The 26,773-nt window shown below is 54.6% G+C and overlaps 1 pseudogene; it reads left to right on the top strand.

Annotated features, from left to right (window-relative positions):
- LOC131398382 (cationic amino acid transporter 4-like) overlaps positions 1 to 12,411 on the top strand; it is a 32,994-nt pseudogene extending 20,583 nt beyond the window's left edge.
- Positions 12,412 to 26,773: the final 14,362 nt, after the last annotated feature.

The following is a 26,773-nucleotide window of genomic DNA, read 5'->3' as shown; positions in this document are numbered from 1 at the left end:
AAACAAGCTTGGTGAGACTCTGCAGTCCTCTGCAAACATTTACAGCTCCTGGAACCTCGAGGTCGAATGGTGAAGCCCTTGACTGTTTAAAGATTTCCTTGTTTCTCAGTTTAAAAGCTCAAAAGGAGCCTAAAGAGGCTGCTGTAATTTTAAGTTATCACAGGTTATCTTGCAGCTGTGTACAGTTATCCCCATTTTAGGGGGCTTTTCCCAAAGTAGCCGCAACAAACAGGGTAATCTCTAGAGAGAGTTTGTTACGGTTACTGAGAAACTCAGTTCAAAACAGCTAGTTCAATTCAGACAAACATTAACACACAATACAGTTCAACATATAACACAGACCAGAATACTAGCTAGTTTTCCAGGAGTAGCTCAGAACCACCGCCTGGAGCTACTCAAAATCAGATTGCTGGAGGCAGTTGAGAACCAGTGCCTCGACTTGCTCAGATGCAGAAGCAACTTCATGATGAGCCTTTTATCCTGCCTCTAATTACCTTGGGTGGTTCAGGTAGGTTCAGGTCTCAGCCCACCAGGGTCCCCAGAATACAAGCCAAACTTAGATTTCCAGGAAATCAAACCAGAGAGATGAGGTAAGGAACAGTTGCTTTCTTTCTTTTTTTCTTAATAAAGCTGGCATGTTTTTTTTTGAGGAAGATTGGCCCTGTGCTAACATCTGTTGCCAATCTTCCTCTTTTTCTTTTTCCTCCCCAAAGGCCCAGTACATAGTTGTATATCCTAGTTGTAAAGTTGTAGCTCTTCTATGTGGGATGCCGCCTCAGCATGGCTTGATGAGCGATGAGTAAGTCCGTGCCTAGGATCTGAACTGGCGAATCCTGGGCCACCGAGGCGGAACGTGCAAACTTAATCGCTATGCCAGTGGGCTGGCCCCAACAGTTTCTTGCTTAAAGTTACTTACCCAGAGCCCAGAGCCATCGTGATCCAGAAGCTGTTTCTTCTCCCAAAGGAAGAAAAATGCCTTGGGCCTAGAGCAGTGCAGCGGGAAACAGGAATCCAATCAGTTGAGCCTCTAGATGGTGTTGTGTTAGGCAGCTGTGTAGGGCCGATGAAAAGACTGCACACCCCTCTGGGGGTTCCAGAGCCTTGGGCAGGTGGTCACAGGACCTTTGTCCCTTCTTGGTCACCAATTGTTACCTCACAGAATTGGGGTTCTCTGCCCAATGCGCATAAACACGCCAATTAATTATGGCATCAGCCTTTGGGAAAAGAGATCAGCTTTATTCTGTGAGATGGATCTGCCAGGAGACAGGGGCCATGTCCCCTGAGATCTGTCTCCCTGATTCAGGATTTGGGGTGAAATGTAAGAGGTTAGGCAGAACAGGCGGCCACTTGGAAACCCTGGACACGTTTACACTGGTGGGCTTCAAGCATTTATGGTAAAGTTATAAATGGTTATGACAGCATTCTAAACATTCACGATGGGGTTCTAAACACTTTTGATAAGGTGTGGATGGAATTTTAACATCAGATCTTCCTGAATGATGGATCCCTCACTTCTGATAAGAGTCTGACTGTCAAGTTCCAGTCGTGTCCCTGTCCTGGGGTTCTGTGGGAGGGAGGGTCTTTGGTTCTGAGGTCATTTCAGGTCACGATTTCTTCTTTTGTGCATGCCCTGGCTATGTGACTTTGCAGATTTTCTGAAAGGCAGTTCTCAATCACTCTGTTGATAAGAGATGGAGTCAGTTGAACTGGTCCTGGAGGGCCCGAGGTTACAGAATGACAACAGAGAAATCCCTCAATTTAGTGATCATGGTCACCGATCAAGGAAAAACCCCTGCTGAAGGAATCCCCTCCTGTGGCAATGGCCGCCACACTAGACTGAGAATCATCTCCTGGATGGTCATCCCCCGGTCCCTAAAAAAGGCACTGACCTCGACCAAATGGAGGGAGGTCAGAACCTGAAAGGACCCACAATTGGAAGAGTCTGTGATCCATGGAAACTGTGAGCCCCAGGTGGCTCGTGTGGCTACCATACCGGGTTCCAGAGGAGGCAGGTCCTTGAAGGTGAGATCACTTCAGGTCCTGCTTTCTGACACCACGTATGTTAACCTAAAAATAAAGAGTCAATATGACAGGCAGAGAGGCATTTATTTGTGGATCAGAGAATTGCAGTTCAGGGAGCACAGATTCAGGTGGAAACACAAATAGTGTCCCACTAGGGAGCAAAAGGGCCTTTTAAAGGCACAGAAGGGAGGTTTGCGTTACAAAGAATGTTTAATTTGGTTTGGGGGCAAAAGCTAATCTTGGCTAAAAATAATTGACTGCTAAGGCTAGCTGGAGGGAGGGAACAGTCCCTCACTGTGAGGAGCTGCAGGTTTCTTGCAGCGTTACTCAGTTCAGAAGTTCACGTTCTGCCTGATGAGGACGTGCATGAGACCCATTTCCTTCATGGCTTCCCAGCTCCACTTTAAAGCCCTTAGTCATAAGTGATTCTCTTTTGTTTCACATTCACAGCCTCAGTCAGGTAATGCACAAGGGGCCAGCTTGGGGGAAACACTGGTCTCCTGACTTCTTACTCTGTTCCTCTGTTTACCAGGCTGCATCTCTGTCGGGCACTCAGCCCTTCCTGCCCCTGGAGTTCTCTCTTGGAAACAGTTTGGTGCTTTATCTTTTATTTAGATAAAAACTTTATTCACATACCATAATATTCACCAACTGAGAATGTACGCTTCAGTGGGTTGTAGTATATCCACAGAATTGTGCAACCATCACCACTATCTAATTTCAGAACATTTTCATCACCCCAAAAAGAAAAGCTATACCCATTGGCAGTCACTTCCCATTCCTCTCTCCCCCCATCCCCTGGCAACCAGTAATCTACTCTCTGTCTCTATGGATTTGCCTATTCTGGGCATTTCATATCAATGAAATCATACAATATATGGTCTTTTGTAACTGGCTTCTTTCACTTAGCATAATGATCTACAGGAAGATGAAAAGAGTTCATATTTGGTAAACAAATGTTTGCATTGTCCCATCTATAGACAGTGGGACCCTAAGGAGATCTTTTGATGAAATGGCCCTTGCTAGATGCCTTGCTGCCTGCCACACTTAGAATTATCCATGGTAAGAGCTACTTCTTGGGACAGGACCTTCTCTCTTAAATTCTATTAGGCGGTTTGGGGAAGGTCAAATATTCTTCCTGAGTCTTCTGACCCTTGATTGTCTTCACCTTGAGATAATCTGCATACCAGAGTGGCACATCTTGGGGCGGCCTGCCCTGAACTCTATCAAAGGTTTATGGCAACCCTACATCAAGCAAGTTTCTTGGCACCAGTTTTCCAACACCATTTGCTCACTTTGTGTCACATTTTAATAATTCTGGCAATGTTTCAAACTTTTTCATTATTATTAATTTGTTATGACGATCTGTGATCAGCGATCATTGATGTTAGTATTTTAATTATTCTGGGGTGCCACGAACTGTGCCTATATATGATAGCAAACTTAATCGATAAATGTTGTGTCTGTTCTGAGTGCTCCACCGACCGGCTGTTCCCCTGTCTTTCTCCCTCTCCTCAGGCCTCCCTATTCCCTGAGACACAACACTATTAAAATTAGGTAAAGTAATAACCTTACAATGGCCTCTAAGTGTTCAAGTGAAAGGAAGAGTTGCATGTCTCTTGCTTGAAATCAACAGCTAGAAATGATTAATTAAGCTTCCTGAGGAAGGCGTGTCAAAAGCCTAGATAGGCCAAAAGCTAGGCCTCTTCTGCCAGACAATTAGCCAAGCTGTGAATGCAAAGGAAAAGTTCTGGAAGGAAATTAAAACTGCTACTCCAGTGAACACACAAATGATAAGAAAGCGAAACAGCCTTATTACTGATATGGAGAAAGTTTTAGTGGTCTGGATAGAAGATCAGACCAGTCACAGCATTCCCTTAAGCCAAAGCCTAATCCAGAGCAAGGCCCTAACTCTCTTCAATTCTGTGAAGGCTCAGAGATGAGGAAGCTGCAGAAGAAAAGGTTGAAGCTAGGAGAAGTTGGTTCATGAGGTTTAAGGCAAGAAGCTGTCTCCATAACATAAAAGTGAAGGTGAAGCAGCAAGTGCTGGTGTAGAAGCTGCAGCAAGTTATCCATAAGATCTAGCTAAGATCACTAATGAAGGTGGCTGCTCTAAACAACAAATTTTCAATGTAGATGAAACAGCCTTATATTGGAAGAAGATGCCATCTAGGACTCTCATAGCTAGAGAGGAGAAGTCAATGTCTGGCTTCAAAGCTTCAAAGGACAGGCTCACTCTCTTGTTAGGGGCTAATGCAGATGGTGACTTTAACTTGAAGCCAATGCTCATTTACCATTCCAAAAATCCCAGGGCTGTTAAGAATTGTGCTAAATCTGCTATGCCTGTGCTCCATAAATGGAACAGCAAAGCCTGGATGACAGCACATCTCTTTACAACATGGCACACTGAATATTTTAAGCCCACTGTTGAGAACTGTCCAGAAAATATTACTGCTGGGGCTGGCGAGGTGGTTAGCGGTTAAGTTCATGTGCTCCGCTTTGGCGGCCTGGGGTTTGCAGGTTCAGATCCCGGGCACAGGCCCACACACCGCTTGTCAAGCCGTGCTATGGTGGCATCCCACATAAAAAAGTAGAGGAAGATGGGCACGGATGTTAGCCCAGGGCCAGTCCTCCTCACACACATACACACACACACACACACACACACACACACACACATACACACACACATATTACTGCTCATTGACAATGCACCAGGTTGTCCAAGAGCTCTAATGGAGATGTACAACAAGATTAATGTTGTTTTCATGCCTGCCAACACAACATCCATTCTGCAGGTTCTGGGCAGTCATTTTAATCATGGATCAAGGAGTAATTTTGACCTTCAAATCTTATTATTTAAGAAATACATTTCATAAGGCTATAGCTGCCATAGATAGTGATTACTCTGATGGATCTGAGCAAAGTAAATTGAAAACCTTCTGGAAAGGATTCACCATTCTAGATGCCATTAAGAACACTCGTGATTCATGGGAAAAGGTCAAAATATCAACATTAGCAGGAGTTTGGAAGAAGTTGATTCCAACCCTCACGGATGACTTTGAGGGGTTCAAGACTTCAGCGGAGGAAGCCACTGCACATGTGGTAGAAATAGCAAGAGAACTAGAATCAGAAGTGGAGCCTGAAGATGTGACTGAATTGCTGTAATCTCATGATAAAACTTTAATGGATGAGGAGTTGTGTCTTATGGATGAACAAAGAAAGTGATTTTTTGAGATGGAATCTACTCCTGCTGAAGATGCTGTGAAGATTGTTGAAATGACAGCAAGGGATTTAGGATATTAGACAAACTTAGTTGATAAAGCAGCAGCAGGTTTTGAGAGGACTGACGCCATTTTGAAAGAAGTTCTACTGTGGGTAAAATGCTGTCAAACAGGATAGCATGCTACAGAGAAATCTTTAGCGAAAGGAAGAGTCACTTGATGTGGCAGACTTCATTGTTGTTGTATTTTAAGAAATTGCCACAGCCACCCGAACCTTCAGCAACCACCACCCTGATCAAGGCAAGACCCTGCATCAGCAAAAAGACTACTACTCACTGAAGCTCAGATGATGGTTAGCATTTTTTAGCAATAAAGTATTTTTTAATTTATGTTTCTACATTCTTTTTTTAGACAATGCTGTTGCACACTGAATAGACTACAGTATTGTGTAAACATAACTTTTATATGCACTGGGAAATCAAAAAATTCGTGTGACTCACTTTATTGTGACATTCATTTTATTGTGGTGATCTGCAACTAAACTCACAACATCTCCAAGTTATGCCTGTATAGTTTCAGCTCTGAGGTTTAGGTCTCTGATAGATTTTGAGTTAATTTTTGTATGTGGTGTGAGGCAGGAGTCTGACTTCATTCATTTGCACGTGGATATCCAGTTGTTGCAGCACAGTGTGTTGAAAAATGATTGTTTCCCACATTGAATTGTTTTGGCACTCTAGTCAAAAATCAACTGGCCATCGAGAGAATGAGAGTACGAGGCATAGACTAGGATAAAATATTTGTAACAGACATATCTGATAAAGGATTGTTATCCAAAATATACAAGGAACTCTTAAAAATGAACAATAAGAAAACTAACAACCCAATAAAAAATGTAAAAAAGACCTGAACAGACACCTCACCAAAGAAGATATACAGTTGGCAAATAAGCCTATGGAAAGATGCTCCACATCATATGTCATTAGGGAATTGCAAATTAAAGCAACAATGATGTACCACTACACACCTCAGTGTCTGTAAAATGGCAAAAATCTAGTACACTGACGATAACAAGTGTTGTTGAGGATGCAGAGCAAAGGAATGCTCCTTTGTTGCTGGTGGGAATACAATGTGGTACAGCCATTTTGGAGAACAGTTTGGGAGTTTCTTATAAAACTAAACATACTTTTACCATATGATTCAGCAGCCACACTCCTTGGTACTGACCCAAATGAGTTGAGAACTTATGTTCACACAAAAACCTGCACACGGATGTTTACAGCAGCTTCATTCATAATTGCCAAAACTTGGAAGCAACCGAGATGTCCTTCAGTAGGTGAACGGATAAATAAACTGTGGTCCATGCATACAAGAAATATTACTCAGTGCTAAGAAGAAAGGAGCTATCAAGCCATGAAAAGACATAAGACAACCTTAAATGCATGTGACTAAGTGAAAAAGTCCAATCTCAAAAGGCTACATACTGTGTGATTCCAACTCTCTGACACTCTGGAAAGGCAAAACTGTGGAGACAGTGAAAAGATCAGTGATTGCCAGGGGTTAGTGGGGAGGGAGGGATGACTAGGTGAAGCACAGAGGAATTTTAGGGCACACTTTAACAGTGTACACATGTCCTTATACATTTGTCAAAAGCCATGGAATGCACAACACCAAGAGTGAGCCCTAATGTAAACTGTGGACTTCAGGTGATAATGACATGTCAGTGTATGCTCATCAATTATAGCAAATGTACCAGTCTGGTGGGGATGTTGATAGTGGGGGAGGGTGTGCATGTGTAGGGGCTGGGGGTATAGGGGAACTCCACCTCCTGATCAATTTTGTTGTGAACCTAAAACTGCTCTAAAGAATAAAGTTTATTTTTAAAAAATCAATTGGCCATAAATTTAAATTGGCCATACATTTTTAAACATTAATTTTCCATACTTTTGGACTCTCAATTCTATTCCATTGATCTATGTCTATCCTTATTTCAGTAACACACTGTCTTGATTTCTGTAGCTTTGTAGTCAGTTTAGAAATCAGAAAGTGTAAGTCCTCCAACTTTGTTCTTTGTCAAAATTGTTTTGGCTCTTCTGGGTCCCCTGCATCTCCATATGACTTTTAGGATCAGTTTGATAATTTCCACAAAATAGGCAGCTGGGATTTTGATAGGGATTTCACTGAATCTGCAGACCAATTTGGGGAGTATCGCCTTCTTGAAAATATTAAGTTTTCCAGTCCATGAAGGTGGATGTATTTCTACTTATTTAGGTCTTCTTTTACTTTTTTCAATGATGTTTAGTAGACTTCAGTGTACAAGTCTTGAATTTCTTCTGTTAAAATCATTCTAACTATGTTTATACATAAATTTATTCCTTTTGATGCTATGTAGGCAGAATTGTTTTCTTAATTTCATTTCTGGATAGTTCATTGCTTGTGTATAGAATAACAATTGATTTTTGTATGTTGGTCTTGTATCCTGCACCTTTACTGAACTTGATTATTCTAATATTTTCTGTGTGGATTCCTTAGGATTTTCTCTACATAAGATCATGTCATCGGAGGCTAGAGATAGTTTTACTTCTTCCTTTCCAATCTGGATTCCTTTTATATCATGTTCTCCCCTAATAGCCATGGCCCGAGCCTCCAGTAAAATGTTGAGTACAAGTGGTGAGAGAGGACATCCTGATGTTGTTCCTGATCAAAGGGAGAGCTTTCAGTCTCTCACCATTGATTGTAGTAGCCGAGGGTTTATCTTAGATGGTCTTTTAGTTTGAGGGTGGTCCCTTCTGTTCCAGGATTGTTGACTGTTTTTCTCTGTGTCCGTTGAGATGATCATGTGGTTTTTGTCCTTTATTAATATGACGTCATACATTGATTGATTTTTGTATGTTAAATCCATTTTGCATTCCTGAGACAAATCTCGCTTGGTGATTTTTATATGTTGCTGGATTCGATTTGCTGGTATTCAGTTGAGCAATTCTGCATCTATATTCATAAAAGATATTGGTCTGTAGCTTTCTTTCCTTGTGATATCTTTGTTGAGTTTGGTGTCAGTGTGATCCTGGCTTTGTAGGATGAGGGAGGAAGTGTTCTGGGGCTGCCCCCTCCACACCCACAGGGCCCCTCCCAAACACGCTCAAGTCCGGCTCCACTAGGCTCCCTCACTTGACTGGAAATCAGGCCAAAGGGATCTCCATGCTTTCTTGTGACCTCCTGCTCACCCTGCTCACAGGCCCTGACCCCTGCCTCATCCAGCCCTCCAGCTGGCCAGTGGTTCCAAGCTTGGGTCCCCAGGGCAATGTGAGAACAAGGACTGAAGACTGGTCAGGACCCCGGTCGGCAGCCTGTCACTCCCTCTGGCCCTCGTAGTAGGCGGCAGCAGGCTTGGTGCTCCTCTCAGCTGCCAACCATGGCCCAGGGGCTGCCCAGCACCACCAGCCTGGTGTGCTTCTGCCAGAAGCTGAACTGACTGAAGACACTGGAGGAGTCCACCAGGGAGACGCCATTGCGACGCCACCTGACCACGGCGCACCTGAGCCTGCTGGGTGTGGGTACCACGGTAGGCGTGGGCCTGTATGTGCTCATGGGCACTGTGGCCAAGGAGATGGCCGGCCCTGCGGTGCTTGTGTCCTTCATTGTGGCTGCTGTGGGCTCCCTGCTGGCAGCCCTATGCTATGCGGAGTTCGAGACATGTGTGGCCCACACAGGCTCTCCCTGCCTGTTCACCTACGTGTCCATGGGTGAGCTGTGGGCCTTCCTCGTTGGCTGGAATGTGCTCCTCCAGTGCCTCATTGATGGTGCTGCTGTGGCCCGCGCCTTAGCCGTAACCTGGACTCCATCTTCAGCTACCGTATCCGCAGCTTCACTGAGGCCCATGTGGGCATCTGGCAGGTGCCCCTCCTGGCCCAGTACCCAGACTTCTTGGCTGCTGGCATCACACTTTTGGCTTCCGCATTTATCTTCTGCGGAGCCCGCATTACTTCCTGGCTCAACCGCGCCTTCTCTGCCGTCAGCCTAGTTGTCGTCATCTTCATCATCATCCTGGGGTGTGTCCTGGCCCGCCCGCACAACTGGAGCACTGAGGAGGGGGGCTTTGCGCCCTTCGGCTTCTCCGGCATCATGACTGGCGCTGCCACCTGCTTCTGCGCCTTTGTGGGCTTTGGTGCCATTTCTGCCTCCAGCAAGGAGACCCAGAACCCGAAGCGAGCTGTGCCTATGGCCATCGCCATCTCGCTTGGCCTGGTGGCTGGTGCCTACATCCTTGTCTCCACTGTGCTCACCCTCATGGTGCCCTGGCACAGCCCGGACCCTTACTTGGGGCTTGCTGATGCCTTCTACCAGCGGGGCTATAGCTGGGCAGGCTTCATCGTGGCAGCTGGTGCGATCTGCGGTAAGGGCCCCTTCTGAGCAAGGTGGGAGGGACCAGGGAAGTGGGACCCTGCCCTAAGCCTCCCAGGGAACGCATCTCCATTTGGGCCTGTGTTCCCAGTTGCATCATGGGCCCAGGAAGGGGCTAATGATTAGACTCTCCACCCAGGCTTGTTGGGAGGGAACTACTCACCACCCCCCCCAATTGTACATAGAATGTCGGCTCTGGGCACGTGCTTCCGAGTCCTTTCCTGGCAGAGGGACTCAGCCCTCATCACATTCTCCAGTGGGTCTGTCACCTAAACTGGGCTGTCCCATTCCTGGGTGGTGAGGGGGAAAACCCCAGCACTCCATGTACACTCAGGCTCACTCTGAGAGACCAAACTCATGCCTATATCGCCAAGGGGCCACCCCTGCCCTGGCCCCTGGTGGGCCTGTCCACCATGCTGACCAGTCTCCCATCCTCTGTTACAGCCCTGACCACTCTCCTGCTCAACATCTTCTTGTTCCTGCCACCCATGTTCTCTGCCATGGCCGCTGACGGGCTCTTCTTCCAGGTGTTTGCTCACTTGCACCCTCGGACGCAGGTGCCCATGGTGGGTGTCCTGGTGTTCGGGGTCCTCATGGCTTTTCTTGCGCTGCTGCTGGACCTCGAGGCACTGGTCCAGGTCCTGTCCACTGGGATACTGCTGGAATGTACCATCGTGCCCACCAGCTTTATCGTGCTACGCTTCCACAAGGCCCCTCCATCCAGGTCCCCCGGCCGAGTCAGCCCTGGGGGCACAGAGCAGGCCTCAGCCCCTGAGCCCGGGCAGCTGCGACCAGCCCTGAGGCCCTACCTCGGCTTCCTGGGTGGGTGCCGGCCTGGAGCTGCCGTGGCTTGGGCACTCCGTGTCCTGGTGGCCTCGGCCATCACTCTGGACTGCTTGCTGGTCTTCGGGGACTCGGCCCTGCACCTCCCGCTCTGGGGCCACACCCTGCTGCTCCTGCTCAGCTCCGTCATGTTTCTGCTCAGTCTCCTAGTCCTGGGGGCCCACCAGCAACAGCACCGGCAGGACACCTTCCAGGTACTTCCTCCAGCAGCACCCATCACTCTCAGCCCAGCCAGCTCCCCTCGCCCCTCCCTCCTCTGCTGTGGCAGGATGCACCCGGGCGCACAGGGCAGGGGAGGCCAGTCCCCCATCTCCCTTTTTCTGCATGGCAAGTGGGCCCTTGTGTGCAGACTCTCCAGAGAAGGAGAAGACTCTGTGGACTTCTGAGACATGAGGCCCTGGGCCAGCAGACCTTCCCACAGCCAGCCCAGCCCTGCCCTTGCCCCTCAGGTTCCCCTGGTGCCCCTGACTCCAGCCCTGAGCATCCTCCTCAACATCTTCCTCATGCTGCATCTGAGCTCCCTGGTCTGGCTGGGCCTCTCCATCTGGTTGCTGATTGGTGAGTGGGGCCCAGGCTGGGACCCGGGTGGGCTGCAGGAGGAGGGCAAGCAGGGAAGCAGGGCTGGGACCTGCCCCTCAGGCTTGTGCCACCCTTGCAGGACTTGCAGTGTATTTTGGCTACAGTATCCGGCACAGCAAGGAGAACCAGCGGGAGCAGCCGGGGTTGACTGCCTCAAGTGACAACCTGGAGGAGATGTTGTAGGCCCTGCAGCCCCCCAGCCAGGCAGTAGCCCAAGAGCTGGGCCCCACGGAGAAGCCCTCCAGTCCATGAGGACCGCTGCAGCCTGTGTGTCCTGTCCCAAGCCCTCAGGGGGCTGGAGGGGATGGCAGACCCTTCTATCCAGGGTGGCTCAGGTTTGCAGGCCTGCCCACGCTGGGGGTCCTCAGGACCTCAGCGCGGGTGCTGAGCTTCGAGTCCTTGGGAGTGGGCTGTGGCCAGTGCTGGTGTGGTGGACCCTGCCCAGCACCTTCCAGTTTATGACCAACTCCAGCCACCTGGGCAGGTGGAGTAGGGTGGGTAGGGAAGAGGCCCGCAGCCCCAGAGATCCACAATAATAACTGCTTGGCCAGCCATGTGGCCTGTTGCTGTGTCCACCTGGCGTTCGTTGTGGCACTGAGTCTTCACCTGCCCCTGGGAACTGGGCGATTTTCCCCAATCCACAGCAAAGATGCCGAGGTTCTGAAAAGGGTGGTTCAGCCAAGGCAGGGACAGCCCTGAGTCAGGGACATGGCCAGGCCTGGGTCCTGGGGTCCTGCCCTCAGGCCAGTGCCCTCTGCACTGCTCAGAGGGGTGCTAGACGTGAAGGAGTCCCTGATGGGGCAAGGTCAGGCTCCCTCTCAGGCTTCCCACGTGTCCCTTCAGGGGAGGATCCAGAGAGCAGAGCCTGGACCCCAAGGAGGCCGCCTAGAAAGGGCAGTGGGGTTCTGGGGTTCCCTCGGTTTCCCAGGGCTCCCAGAGAGCAGGGCATGTGCCTGAGGCCTGCCCTGGGTATAGAGGCACACCTGCCTGGGCAACATGCATCTCTCAGGCACATGCCCACACGGCTCCCCTGGGGGTGCACACCCACGTGCAGACTGAGGCACAGCTGTTTCCAAGCTCAGGGCTGCCCGCAGCTCCCCAGCTGCCTCTCTCCCTGCCCGCCCCTCAGGGCTTTGTGATAAATGCCCGGGATGGGACACACGCGTGCAGGTGGGGGCACAAGCACCTGGGCCTCTCCAGGTACCTTCCACACCCCTGGTGGCAGTGGGGCTCCAGACCTGGGGGTCCCCAGGCCCACCCTGCACCTCCACTGGTCTCCCCAAGGCCACACTATGTCTAGCACAGAAGCCTCCCCCTCCCCGTTCCTGCCTGGAAGGGCCACACAGGAAGCTGCTGGCTCTGGCAGCTTTCCTCGGCTCTCTGCAGCCTTGACCTCAGCTTTCTCTGGGCCCCAAGGACAACCAGGTACCCGTGACCCTACTCCAATAACCGGGCTCAGGGCCGTGTTCTCTCACCCTGGCCCTTCTGAACCCGCCTCCCACGGACACGGCTCTGGGGATTGAGAGGAGCAGGGACCCCAAGGCTTTGCTGGGGCTCCAGGTGCCAGATGATTCCAGATGCTGCCCAGCCTGAGCCCCAGCCCTGGCTCTCCCCAACCTGGCCCATGTCGCTCCACCAGCAAGCTACCAGCATGCCCCTGGTCACCAGGGACCCATGAGAAGGCAGCCCCTTGTCTCCCTGGGGTGGGTACCCCGAAATCCCTGACCCTCCCTGGGAGCTAGGGAGGGGTTGGCTCCTGCAGCCCTGTTCCTCTCCCCCTCACCATGGGCCCAGGGGGCACGGAGAAATCCTCCAGCAGGCAGGACTCAGGCCCCCGGGAGGATTCTGGAGCCAGAACCAGGCCAGCCTGCTGGAGGCTTCCATGTCCTCTGTTAGGGACATTCTTTCCAGCCCCTGGGCTCCACCTGGGGTCTTGGTCAGAGCGGGCTCCTCATGCAGTTGCCTCAGGCTGGGGTGAGCAGCTGCCCAGACATGCTCTCAAGTGTGACCTTGGGCAGCAGTGACATATGTGTCCAGATATACAGCCTTCCCACAACATGGTTCCCAGGAAGCCCGGTGTGCCGGTTCCTGGGTTTTGGGCTGGGGGTCACCAAGGAGACATATAGAAGGTCCCAAAGGACCCACCAACTCAGCCCCTCTACTCTCCCCCCATCCCAGCTCTCCAAAGCCCGAGGCCTGCCACCAGGAAGGGTCCCAAGAGGTGCCCGTGCCCTTGCCTGGGGTCCTAGGGGTTCTGGTTGTCTGCCCACCTCACTCCTCGCTCCATGGATGAGGCCCAGAGCTGGGAGGGGACCTGCCCTAGTAACCCAGCCCCAGAGCAGCTGAGATGACTCCTGTCAGGCTTCCTTCTCCCTTGCCTTGGACTCTGGCTGCACAGACCCCCATGCAGGGCTGCTGAGAGGGCAGAGGCTCTACTGTGAGGGGAGTGCTGGCAGGGGGAGGGGGGCTGGGAGCCACACAGGGCCGGAGTTGACCGCAGCCAGTCTGGGGACAGCTGGTGAGCGGGGAGCTGCTGGGAACACTGGAGACAGACTGAGAGAGTGTTTTCCAGAACAGACCCAGCAGGAGCCCCACTGGACCAGCGCCCTGTGTCATGTTCCCCTGCAGGTCTCTGTACACAACTGGCTTCTGTGGTCCCAGGCACCACCCTGCCGAGGCTGGAGTTGGCAGGGGACAGCCTGCTGGGAGCTGAAGGGTGGAGTTCTCCCCCCTACCCCCTGCCCTGATCCTGCTAGGGTTTCATCCAAGAGTCACCAAGGTTGGGCCCCCACCCTTCCCAGCCCCCAACCCCCAACCAGCAGAGAAGGGCTACAGGCCTCAGGAATGGGGCAGCGAGTGGGTGCCCAGGCCACCCAGGAGATGGTGTCCAGCTCCCAGCAGCAGCAGTGGGGGCAGGTGCTGGGCCCCTTCTAAGGCACCTGGGCAGCCGGGTGTGGGGTTGTGGGGAAGCTGGCTCTGTCTGCTCAGGGTTGGCAGTGCCCTTCAGGGCCTTTGCCTGCAGATGAGGACAGCAGCCCGGGGCTCCAGCCACCATCCTCCGAAGTGTGGCCCAGGGTCCCGGCAGGCTTGCAGCTCCCCTCCTCAGACTTGGTCCTCCAGGGGATATGGGCTTCCCCATCCACGTACAACAGCAGCAGCTGACCTGGAGAAGTTGAACTTGCTGAAGGTGACTGTTTTTGATGAACAGTGTGAGGTTCTCAGCCTGGACCAGCAGGGGCTTCCTGCAGGTGGGGGAGGTCAGGGGCAGGCTCTGCTGGTCTTGGGACTGCCCTGGGTGTTGGTGACACTTACACGTGCACAGTGTCACTCCATGTTGCACCAGCCCCAGATCTTACAGGGCCTGTGGGTCCCATTGAACTCCACACACTGGCCCATTTTTTATGCCTTGAAAACAAGACAAACTCCAGGCCCTCAAGTCTCCACGGGGAGTGGGGAGGGAGTGAGCAGGGGGCTGTTGGCAGAAAGAAGACACACACAGGCACCACCGGGCCTGCACGTGAGAGCTACCCAGGTTCCCAGCACGGACCCCTGAACCCCCTCCCAGTGGAGGCGCTGGAAGACAAGGCCCACAGTTACCATGGCTGTGTGTCCCTGTCTCCCTCGTCAACCCAGCGGTTCACAGTGGGATGGAGGGTGCTGAGGTGGTGAGAGAGCAGAGTTGTCCGGGCCCAGGTGTCTCCCCTTCGTGACCCAGCCCTGCAATCCATGGAGACACACCCCACCCCTACTTAGCCGCCAGGGTTCCCTGAGTTTGGGGGCACATGGGAAAGCTGGAGGTTGCAAATAAAAGGAAATGGTCAGAGAAGGGAGCGTGAGAAGCCCCAGCCAGATCGGGGTGCAGTGCTGTATCCCAAGGAAGAGCGAGACTCCTTCCCTCCTGATAGTTCTGTCCCCAGTGGGGGCAGAAGTGACTTCTGGAGGCCCAGCTCCTCTGGTCCAACTCAGATGACAGAATAGGGAAGGTGTAGGGATTCTGGGAGGGTAAGTTCATGCCAGGGTGGAGGTGCTAGGTGTGGCAGACAAAGGGCGGGACCCTCGTCAGAGGGCCCGGTAGGGATGTGGGACCCCACACACTGGCCGAGGGACCATAGGCCAGCCCCTTCCTAGCTTGTTCTGCTGTGAAACAGGGACATTAGTGACTGCACACGGTCACAGAGTTCTGGGCATCAGCCCGGAGGGGAGGATGGCGAGCTTTCTGGGAGTCCCAGACCCAGAGAGGAAGCACCCTCAAGGGTCAGGCACTCGCACAGACAAGGTTCTGCCAGGTGGAGGGTGGACGCTGCTGTCCAGGGCCCCAGGCTCAGGAGCAGCAGGAGGAACCCAGCAACAAGGTGGCAGGAAGAGCTCGGGGACTTGGTGGCCACCATCATGGAGAGGGAGCCTTCCCAGGGTGGAAAGCAAGGGCTGGCAGGCTCTGATGGTGTCACCTGTGAGGGCTCAGCCTGGCTGCTGCGTGGAGCGCACCTGGGGGCCCACAAGCAGACCACAGGCACAGCGGGGACAGCAGGGAAACCCGACAGGAGACGGAATGGACAGGAGGAGGGGCAGGGAGGTGGGTTGCCGGCTCCAGCTTTGGCCCTGGTAGACGGCATGGCCCTCAGTGGATGGAAAGAGGCTGCACTGGGAGAGGGAGAGGGTTTCTCCTTGGACGTGGTGGGTGCGCATCAGGAGGCAGCTGTGCTCGGGGCAGGTGGTCACCGGACTACAACTTGGGCATCAACAGAACAGAGGTGGAAACTGGGGCTGTAGAGGATCTGGGTGGAGGGAGAAGGGGCTGGAAATGCAGCGTTGGAAGAGCACAGGAGCCAGACCACAGGGCCCCAGGTCAGGGAGGAGAGCACTCAGGAGCTCCAGGCCCTGGCCCCCTGCCCCTCCACCCCTCCCTCAAGCTCAAGCCTTGAGTTCCCAGAACCCCCACTCTTATGGGTGCAGCCTTTGTGAATGCAGTACCTCTGGCCTGTCTTCCTGCCCCGTCCCCTTGCCCACCTGGAAACCTCTTACACATCCCCGAGACCCCTGTCCAGGCCACTCCTCTGTCAGGCCCTTCCTGAGCGTGGCCCTGTGGCAGTGCCAGCACCCCCTGTAGCATCACGTGCCCCTCTTGCACACACTCACTGCATGGGTGGGGTCAGAGGTGTCAGCGCCTGGCAGCAGCACCAAGGCACCCACCTGTGGCGGCTTCATGAAGTTGGTCACGTCCCACAGCCGGTTCCCCAGCTCCTCTATCTGGGTCACAGAAACCCCTTTGAGTTTGGTGATGATGGTAATCTGGGGTCCAGGTCCTGCTCCTGGTGGCCTTTTGTGGCGAGGAGGGCCACATGGGGAAGAGGCGATTGGCAGTGTGGTGTGTCCCCAGCACACGGTGAGCAGTGGCAGAGCTGGGCCCCGCCCACCCAGCCCCTACACCCTGTAGGCTCCCAGCGCAGCGTTCAGGGCCCCCACCTCTTCTCCAGCCTCATTTCCACCCCAAATGCTGCACAGGCCAGAAGTCCCGGCCACGCATGGGAGAGCCAGTGCTCTCAGACCCAGATGCCCAGCACCACCTCCTTCACCAGCCTTCACCAGCCTTCACCCTCCCCTGCCCCGTCCAGACCCAGCTCCATCCTTAAAGGCTCCCCTGACCCAGCCACAACTGTGGTCTTTTTCAGCGGCCCCAGGGCTCCAGCTCTCAGAGGAGTCAGGGACTACCTCCTGCCCCTCCCAGGGCCTCCTGGGCAGAGTGAGACCCATTCTGCTCTGTGCCCAGAGCCCAACACGGGGCTGGGGACAAGGTCCAGGAAAGGAGGCAGGTGGGCACACAGGAGAACACGGGCACACAGGAGGACACGAGCACACAGCTTGTTCTTGTACCTGCTGCCTCGAGACAGACAGAGACCCTTCCTCCTGCCCCTACCATGTCCCAACCTGCCCCCTCCACTGCCACCAGTCCAGCCCCTGAGGAGTCACACCCCCACCCTCAGCCCAGCAGGACCAGTCACGGTCCCTCCAGCCAACCTGCCCAGGAGTCACCCTGTTACCCCACCACGGAGACCACAATTCCGAGCTGCAGCAGCCTCTGTGGAGCGCCCACCACCCAGTTCCTGGTCATCACCTACTTCTCAGTTTGTAATCCAGAAGCCCCCCAGCCTGTCGCAGTCCCCGGGGAGCCCACGCCCTCAGCTCCTGCTGGCTGCCGGGGAGCAGGGTCAGCAGAGCAGCTGCAGCCCCCGCTGAACAGGAGGTAAAGCAGGCACCCAGGCCAGGCCAGGCCAGCAGCTGGTAAAGGGACACTCCCACTGGGGGCAGGACCCAGCCCCACCCCCGCCCTGGGCTCAGTCCCCACCCCCAGCTGCCCTGGGCCTCCCTTCCTCTCCAGACTCCCTCTGCCTGGCTCTGGGGCTCAGAGAGGAGCAGCCCCTCTCCCCTGCCCTTTGGCCTCACTTCTTGGGGGATGAGGGGATGACAGCTGTTATAGGTACTTTGAGAGGGTGGCATGGGGATCACAGCGGCCCAGAGGAGGGACCAAGGAAAGCTTCAGGAGGAAGGGACCTCTAAGCTGACACCTGCAGATTCTGAAGTTCTACAAGCGCAGCTGGGGAGGAATGTTGCTGGAGGAGGAAGCCGCATATGCCACGCTGGAGCCTGAGAGAGAACTGGGACCCACAGAGTGGGGACGTGACTCTGGCTCCAGAGAGGAGGGTGGCTGGCTCTGCGAGGTTCCCAGGCCCTCCTGTGCGATGCCAGGCAGAGCTGCCCCACCCAGGCGCAGGGACTAAAGCCCAGCTCTGGAGTCAGGCACGCTCCCCAGTCCCCGGAAGCGGAGCAATGCTGGACCCACACGGGATGGCAGGGGGAACAAGCGCCCACCAGGCGCGCGCCCTTCTGCGCCCTGGCCAGCAGCAGGCTCAAGGGCAGCGCGGGCCCATGGTGGTTTCCGCAAGACGAACAGCACGGGGTTGCCCGGTGACTGCCCCCGGGGAACGCGTCTCTACTGGCTGCTGTGGGTGCCCATTCACCGCACACCACATTAGATCGGTCCATGCAGCCGGTGGGTCCGCTAACACCCCTGGATGCGCTCTAGGAGGGGCCTAGCTCAGTCCCAGCCTCCGTGCCCGCCACTGCGAACTGGGCGGAACGATGAGAGGTCCCTTCGAGAGGTCTGAAGAGTAGGAGAAAGAGGTGGCCGCGGCCACTGGGCGTCCTGCAGGGGTCCCAGAGACCGAGGGGGCTTCAGATTCATATTCAGACTCTGACCTGAAGACAGGTGCCCCAGGCAGGGGCTTCAGGCCTGTCTCCTCACCTTGTGGGTTCTAGGCAGGGGTGGTGGGTGCAGGCTGGGGCTGAGGCGGCAGGGAACCTCTGTTCAGCAAAGAGTGCATCCCTCCGTGGGACCCCTTCAGGACAGCCGGCGGCCCCTCCAGCCCAGGTCCTCACCAAAATGCTCTTGGCAGCATCATTTGTTCCATCCTCAGAACTCCCTTCCAGAATGATGTTAAAATGCAGAAACCTAGAGAAACCATCTAAGAAGGGCTGTCCCACCCCTTCCTGAAACAGGATGAGGGCTGTGTTTTCCCAACCCACAGGAGAAACTAAGCTGATGGATGTATAGCACTTAGGATTGCTTCAGTGTTTTTCCCTATAAAATGTTCATAGAACATACGTGGTCTGCGATACCATGGAAAAGACACAGCACGCACTTTGGTGTCAGACAGGCGGGGTCCTAAGCCTGGCTCTGCCGGGAACAGCTACTACTCGCTGTGTGACTTTGGGGAAAGGATTTGCTTTCTCTGAGCCTCGATGTCCCCATCTGTATATGGGGCAGGAGTCCCTACTAGCACAGGAAGAAATGCCTCCAGAGGGAAACAGGCTGGGTAGTGACAGGGCAGGGATGAGGCAGGCGGCTGTGCCTGGGGAGGGGGCCACATGGACCCCCATCTCTATCAGGCACCTATGGGCTCGGAGAACTGGTCAAGGACACCCTCCACCTGAGGTCTTGCCTGGCCCACAGCGTCGTGCCTGCCTCCTGCTTCCTGCACCAGGGAAGTGCCCCAGAGCTGAACCTGCGGTGTCATGGCCTGGGGCCAGAGGTACCCCTGGAGGGACCCTGGGCCAGGCTTGGAGTGGGGACCTGGGAGGCAGCAGCCATGGGAGTGGCCCTCCCTGAGCCCACCCCACACGTTCGCCAGCCTTGCTCTGTGCCAGGTGTGTCCCATCCCCCACATCTGGGGCACAGATGGCATCCAGGCTCTGATGGAGATCAGTTTAAGGGCTGGGGAGCCTGCAAGGGACCCTAATGCACTGGGGGGTCAGGGATGGCCCCAGGAGGTCTGGTGGAGCCTAGAAGAAAAAGCAGGAGTCCCCTGGGCATGTGGGAAGGGGAGGGCCTGCCAGTTGGAGGGCATCGAGCGGGCTGATCCCTGGCAACAGGAGCCCGGGTAGTGACCAGCTATGTGTGGGGCCTTCAGCTCTGGGAAGGACCAGGCCTCTCAGGCCCCTCAGTCCCAGGGGTCCCGGGCTCTGGCTTCTGCATTGACCTCCAATCCCGATGTCAAGTGGCTTGATTCGGGACAATGGGCTCTGTGGGGCCGGCGCGGAGGCCCTGGCAAGTGCCCTGAGCAAAAGCAGCAGCATCTGTGGCAAGCCTGGGACAGGTGGGCACATTTGAGTCTTCTCTTTCCTGAGGGGTGTGGGCCCCCCGCAGCCAGGCCTTCTCCCCCTGGACCTGCTGGTGTTGCTGGATGAGGGGCCTCATTATAGGGTGGGGTGGGTGTGAGTGGAGTTAGACCCTCTGTGGTGCACCCAAGGCTGGATGCCACTCCCTCCCTGACCCGCCTCACCCCTCTACCTCCTCCTCTGCTGGGCAGCACCCCCTGCAGATGGTGGCCTCCCAATGCCTGACTGCAGGGGGAGAGTCCTGCATCAAGAGAGACGGGGGCTGGCTGTGCGAGAGGAGGGAGGACTGGGGGTAGTTTGGTGGAGCTGGATCCAAATGCCTCCTCTGCCAGGGAAGAGCAGGGTGACCCTGGGCAAGCAGCTCAACCTCGCTGAACCTGTTTCCAATCTCTGAAATGGGCCCACAATACCGCTTAGCCTGGGAGACTGTGATGAGCATTAAAAGCTCAGCAGAGTCTGGCCCGTGTCAGTGCTCTGTGCAGGGCCCCTTGGGCTGTTGTTGCCAGTCCACAGAGATGCAGCTGTGAGGGCTTCTGTGGGGGTTATATTGCTGCCAGGCACGAGTCATCAGTGGGGGGGGGGCTGCAGCCCCATCACAGCATCCTCCACAGCACCACAAAGGAGGTGGTGTAACCCCTTGACAAAGAAGCTCATGGACACATGGGGTGGGGGTGGGGTATCCAGCCGATGGGTTGCAGAGTTGCCATGCAACCCCAGGACAATCTGCCTGCAAAGCCCCTTCCACTGCCTCAGGCCTGGAGGTTTGGGGGATGGAGGAGGGTGGAGGAGGGTGGTGTCTGACTTTGGATCCCAGTGACTGGGGAGTGCTTCTGGCCCCCAGATGTGGAACTGTCAGAGAACCAGCTGGGAGCCGTGGGCGCCCAGGCTGTGTGTGCCACCCTCACAGTGAACCTGGCCATGGAGAGGGTACAGCTGGCAGGGAATGGCCTGGAGGAGCAGGGGCCCCAGTACCTTGCTGAACTCCTGCTGGCCCACATGGGCCTGAAGTCCCTGGACCTGAGCTCTAACCAGCTGAGTGACCAAGCAGGTCCCATCCGGCCTGGGCCACCATGGGGCCTGTCGTCCTGGGGCAGGGGTGGGTGGAGGTTGGCAGGACCACTCTGAGCATCCATGCTCTGTCCCCTCTCCCCACGTCCCACTTCAGCCTGCCCCTTCCCCACTCCTCCCACACAGAACTCTTACTCCATCCCCTGGACATCTCATTGCTCCCCGCTCCCTGTGCTGGGCGCTGATTTAGTCACTAGGGACCCAGCATGAACACAACAGAGGCCCTGGCCTCAGGGAACACACATCAACAAGGTCATTCTCCACAATTATTGGTGCTACAAAAGAAACAAATAGCATGACTCTAGAGAAGAATGGGGATCCCAGCTTAGATGGGTGGCCAGGGTGGCCTCTGTGAGGATGTGACATTGAAGCTGAAATGTGCAGGGTGGGGAGGAATCAGCCACTGCAAGACCAGAGGGAGCACATTTCAAGCAGAGGAACTGTGAACATGCACGTCTGTTTCTCAGACTGATGGACACCAGTGTGACTGGGCTATTGGGCCAGGGCAGAGTGGCCAGGCTGTGGGGTGGAGAGATGACAGGGGGCTGCAGGGTTACAAATCATGGCAAAAGGCATAAAGATTTTATTCTAAGTCTGTGGAGGACAACAGTGGGATTCCCTGAGTTCACCACTTTCTCTCACGCCCCAGGGCCTTTGCACGGGCAGTCTGCTTTGCAAGGTACGTGCAGTTCTACCTGGCTGTCCTCAACCACTCCAATCAATTATAAGAATCACTTTGGATCGTGGGTTAGGAATAGAGATTCCTGGGCCTTGGACCTGCTGAACCAGACTCTTGTGGGGGGGAGGCCTGTGCATCTGCATCTTAGCTGGTGCCCCAGGAGATTTTTCTGATTGAGAAATTTTGGGAGTCACTGCTCTGTGTCAGACTGCTTAGAGTGCATGGGGTGGCAACAGCCTTGGCCTGTAAGAATCAGCCCTAAAATCTAACTGCTACAGAGCCAGTTTACCTTCTAAGAAAATTATTGTGGGAAGTAGGTGAAATTAAAAGAGAAGCTCATTTCAGACTTTCAACAAAGCCACTATAGGTGTCCCTCTGGGCCTGCACGGTCAGAGGGCGAGCACCAGAGAGGCAGTCAGGAGAAAGGGGGCTGGGGGCTAAGGCTCTGTGGAGGCTGCACAAATACAGGAGGGGGTGGTCTTCATCGTGGAAAAGGAAAGATTCAGCAGGGCCATTTTGATTCCCCAGGTGGGGATCTATGGGTGGGCCTGACTCCCTGGAGAGAGAAGGAGCTTGGGGCTCAGTCTCCCCACCTGACCCACGGCGAGTGTAGCACCTGCCACATAGGTTGTCTGCAGGGGTCATGAAGACCAAGCATTGGATCTACAAGAGGCTGATTCCTGCCTGTAGAACCTTCTCACCTTCTAGCTGTTCAGCAAAGAAGAGGCTTCGCTACAAAGTGGGAGACCACCGCTCTCTCCTCCCAGCCCTGGAAGTGTCTGAGGAGGATGAAAGTACCCCTACCTGAGAACCTGCGGGGGTCAGACCCAGCGCTGGGCTTGGAGTCTGGAGCCCTGTTCTCAGGGAGGCAGCACAGGGGCCTTGCCGCCTTGCAGGGAGCTCTCCAAGGTGCTGAAAGTGTCTGCCCAGCCTGTTCTGGTCTAGCTGGCTGGCTGAGCATCCTGCTCAGTCAGTGCATCTGTTTTCTTCCGTGCATTTCTTCAGACTACCCTTACTAGACCTGTGCTCAGTGCTGGGACCATGCAGAGGGGTCAAATTCAGATCCCTGAGGGACTCCTCGGAGAGACTGGCCAGGCAGAGATGTCTAATGGTCAGAGCCTGGAAGGATGTAATCACAGTGGACATGGGGCCTAAGGCAGCCCAGAACAACCAGGCGGGCAAGCCTTCCTGACTCCGTGACCCCAGGTTAGAAGGATAAGGAGCTATTAGCCAGGTGAAGAAAGGGGTCAATAGTTCCACACGTGGGACAGCCCGGAGGCACTTTGGTCCCAGCACTTCTGAGAACTGGACGCAGGCCAGACTGGCTGAGTGCTGACAGAATGGAGAGCAGGGTGGGTGGGTGAGGCTGCTGCCCATTTTACATGTTGAGTGTCTCTCAGGGTTTCTTAACCCCACAGGGCCCCACTTTCCTTTCTCTACCACCCCTGCCTCCCCTCCACCACAGCTGCACTGACCTTGTCACTTCTTGCCTATAGACTATGGCACACACCTCCCAACAGTCCCCTGGCCTCTCATCTCTGCCACTGCCCACCCCAGTCCATCCCCTACACCCACCGCTAAGGAATCCAGTGTTGTCACTTCCTAAAGCCCTCCCTGCCTCCTCACCCCTAATAGGGTGGTGCCCAAGGCCCTTGTCCTAGCATTCAAGGCTCTTAACATCTCTCAAGTGCCCAGGGCTCCTACCTCATTTCACTGTCTTCCCCCGACTCTGCTGCCAGTGCCAGGCCTGTGGCATTTCCACAAGTGCCCCATCCTCCCTCGGCCTCCACAAATTCACTCTTTCCTGTGTACGCTCTCCATTGTGCATGCACACGTGCATGGGGAGTCCCTCAGTCTTCAAGGTTATCTCCTCTGTCCTCACTTTCCTGATCACCTCCCCTCAGGTAGGGTTAGCCCCCACTCTACTCCCACGCCTCCCTGTTTGTAGTCTAGAATAGCTCACATCACATTATGTCGTATTTATGTCTCCCCCACTGAATGTGAAATCCTTGAAGGCAAGGCAGGCCCATGTTGGGTTCAGCTCCATGACCCTCATGCCCAGCAGAGACCCTGGCACACAGCAGGCATCAGTATCATTTTTTGAATAAATAAACAGTGAATGAGTAGGTCTCTTGGTGTTTCTGAAGCGGAGATGCTTGGACCAGCTCTGGCAGACAACACAGTGTAACCGAGCAAAAACGGGCTCGTTCTGCTCACTACAATCTGGTGCCAATCAATTGCAAATGAGTCAGTGGTTGAGAAAGAAAAGTATATATGATTAGCTAGCATAATTGGAAGATGGAAGAATAGTGTCCTAAAGAACCATCTTAAAGTCATACAGAATCTTGAGACAGTTATATAGGGGAAATGGGCAGGTAATGAGGGGGTCTAGGGACATCAACCAACCAGTGTGATGGCCTTCCAGGCACCTTATTGTTTCTTTCTTCTGTCATTTGTGGTGGGTACCAATGCAGAGTTTTTATTTCTGGAGGTCATCGTATTCCTGGGGAACTCAGAGAACAAAGTTACACTTATCACAGCTGGGAGATATATGTAAGCAAGCATCATAGAACTAGCAGATCATGTATTTTGCAAAAGCAAAAGGTGCTTAATCATCTAGCCTACAGGTAGGCTAGAATGTATTCACAGAGACTAGTGAGTCAGAGTCATAGTCACAATATTGCTTCCTTTCCCTAACGTGGCTTCCCTCATGCTAACCTAAGATCTAGCTGTTACAGTAGGACTCACTGAGCTTAACATGAGCTGGAATCACCTTCGAGGGCCAGGAGCCTTGGCCTTTGCCAGGGGACTGCAGGTATGAGGCCCCCGCCCGTTAGCCCCACTGGCCTGTATTTTGGGGGCAGGTCTCCCAGGTGCCAGTCCCCATCTCTGTAGCTCTTCAGAAATGAACCTTTGATCTTTTCAGCAGAGCTTAAAGAATGTTTCAAGTGACTTTAATGTTCCCAGTCCACTTAATGAGGACAGTGTTCTGTCTCCCTGTGCCTACTCTCACGTCACTTACTGAGGGGTCCGAAGCTGACTGTCGCACACCTTCCCCAGACATCATAGACACTAGGCTGGTGGGGACATGGTGCAGTCTGGTGACACATGCTCGCTGTTGGGCATATGCAGATGCTTCCTGAGATGACACCCTGGCACCCTGGGGTCCTGGCACACTCTCAACAGCCCACCTACTCCCTTGCAGGTTGTGGCTTGTAGGCCTCGGGAACGGGTGGCTCCAGCCCCTGCCAGGGTCACAGGGGCCTGCAGTGGTCCTGGTGCCACCTCCCTTGGTAGGTCCTCCTCGAGGAACAGGAGCCACTGCCGTGCCCTCTGACAGGGGCTGACCCAGGGTCCTGTCCACAAGGACAGAGCCACAAGGTCGGGCTCTGTCTTCCCAGCACATCCACAAGCTCCACCCTTCTCCCCATCACAGTCCCCCAACAGCCCTTCACTGGAGCCCCCTGGGCCCCTGGGCAGCTCTGTGCCTCAGGGCCCCTGCCCTTGAGAGGCCCCCAAGTGGGCATGGGGCCTGATCGCTGTGTCTCTGGCACCTGCTGCCACCTGGCAGCCCCCCGGGCTCTGAGCGTCATTCACATCCACACCCTCTCTCCACTGTGCTTCCAGGGGACCAGCTCCACTGCTCACCACCATCCAAGCCACAAGACTCTCACCTGGACTCTGCCCTTCCACACTGTGTCCGTGCTTTTTCCACCTCGGGCCTCCTGAGCTCTGAGGCTGTGGCCCCTGACTTTCTCCGCTGTCACATGTGGTCCCATGGCTTCGCTCTTTTGCATGCCAGGCAAACATCTTCCTGAGAGTTCTGGACACCTCATACAATGGCTTTGGAGATCCTGGAGCCGCCACGGTGGGTGAGGCACTTAAGATCGACAAGGTGTTGGAGGAACTCAATATGAGGTGAGGAGCATGGGGTATCCCCCATGTCACAGTCTTTGGTTCCATAGCACCCCAAGGACCACGGGCTCTGTGATCTTGCTGCTCTTCACCACTTTAGTTCCCAAACCTACCACACTCTACCCATGATTGGTCCTGAGCCACAATCCGAGAGTGCCCAGCTCCGTCCTTCTCACTTGAGTTCATCATTCAAACACTGGGGCTCATAATTTCCACTGCACAGGCGGGCGGCTGGGAATCGTACACGTACGTGTGAAGCATCTTCAGAGAGCCTGGTGCAGCATGTGGCTGCTGGGGGCCTGCTGTGTGGGAGCTGCCCCTCCAGGCCCAGGCAGGGTCCCAGTCCTCAGCAGGTCACCAGAGAGGGGCCACAAGCCCGAGGGAGAGGAAAGAGGCAGAGGCCCCACAGATGATGGGCTGCCAGAGGGGGCAGGGCCTGCCCGTTGCAATCTTGCCCACCTTTGCTCCCCACGGAAGGAGCCAAGGCCAGAAGAGGCCACGAGAGAGGCTGAAATTCGAGGCCAGAGCTGGGGTCTGAGAAGTCAGAGAGAAGTGGGACTGGTTCTAAGACAAAGTGGCCAAGAGCGGTGCTGAGGCCTGGAGCTCAGGTCCAGCAGGAGGAAGAGGAGGAGGAGGAGGAGGAGGAGGAGGAGGAGGAGGGGGAGGAGGAGGAGGTGGAGAGGACGTGGGGAGGGAGCTGGGGGGTTTTCCAGAACAGATGCTGTCATGGTGATAGGTAGAGGGTACCAGCTGGGGCAGAACATGTGGGAGCAGCTGCTGAGCTCTGAGGGCCAGGGAGCAGCTGCTGGTCTCCACCAGGGGAGGGACGCTCTAGGCGTGTTTGCTGGGGGATCTCCCTGAACACTGGGAGCCTCTGATGAAGCAGAGTCATTACCCAGCTTTTACTCACTGACCTGCCCAGGGGTCCCCAGGGCGTGTGTGGAGGCTGGAATGTGAAGCTTGACCCGGTGGATGCACCAGCAGCTCCAGCTGGGACCCTGGGGAGACCTGTGTGCAAGGCAGCACCACGCACGTGTCTTTCTGTTGCAGCAACAACCGCATCTCCGCGTTGGGAGCCCTGAGCCTGGGCCTGGGCCTCCGGGTCACCCAGACACTGAGGATTCTTGTTGGGAGTGCTAGCCAGATGGGCGAGGCCCCACACAGACCTGCCTGTGCCTGTCCACACAGATCCCTCCTCTGTCACATCTCCCCACCCCAGTGGCAGCAGGGGACACAGGTTCCAGAGCGCCAATGGTGTGGGGCCCTCCTGGCTTCTTCTTGTGACCACTTCTTCCTTTTGTCATTCACTCACCCATCTGGCCTGGCCCATGCACTTCTGCAGACTCCTCCCCCTCCCTCCTTCCCTCCCAGC

This window comes from Diceros bicornis, chromosome 35 (genome assembly GCF_020826845.1).
Source record: "Diceros bicornis minor isolate mBicDic1 chromosome 35, mDicBic1.mat.cur, whole genome shotgun sequence".
NCBI classification, from domain to species: Eukaryota; Metazoa; Chordata; class Mammalia; order Perissodactyla; family Rhinocerotidae; genus Diceros; species Diceros bicornis.
Note: the sequence above shows the minus strand (reverse complement) of the source record. Positions and strands in the feature narration are given on the sequence as shown.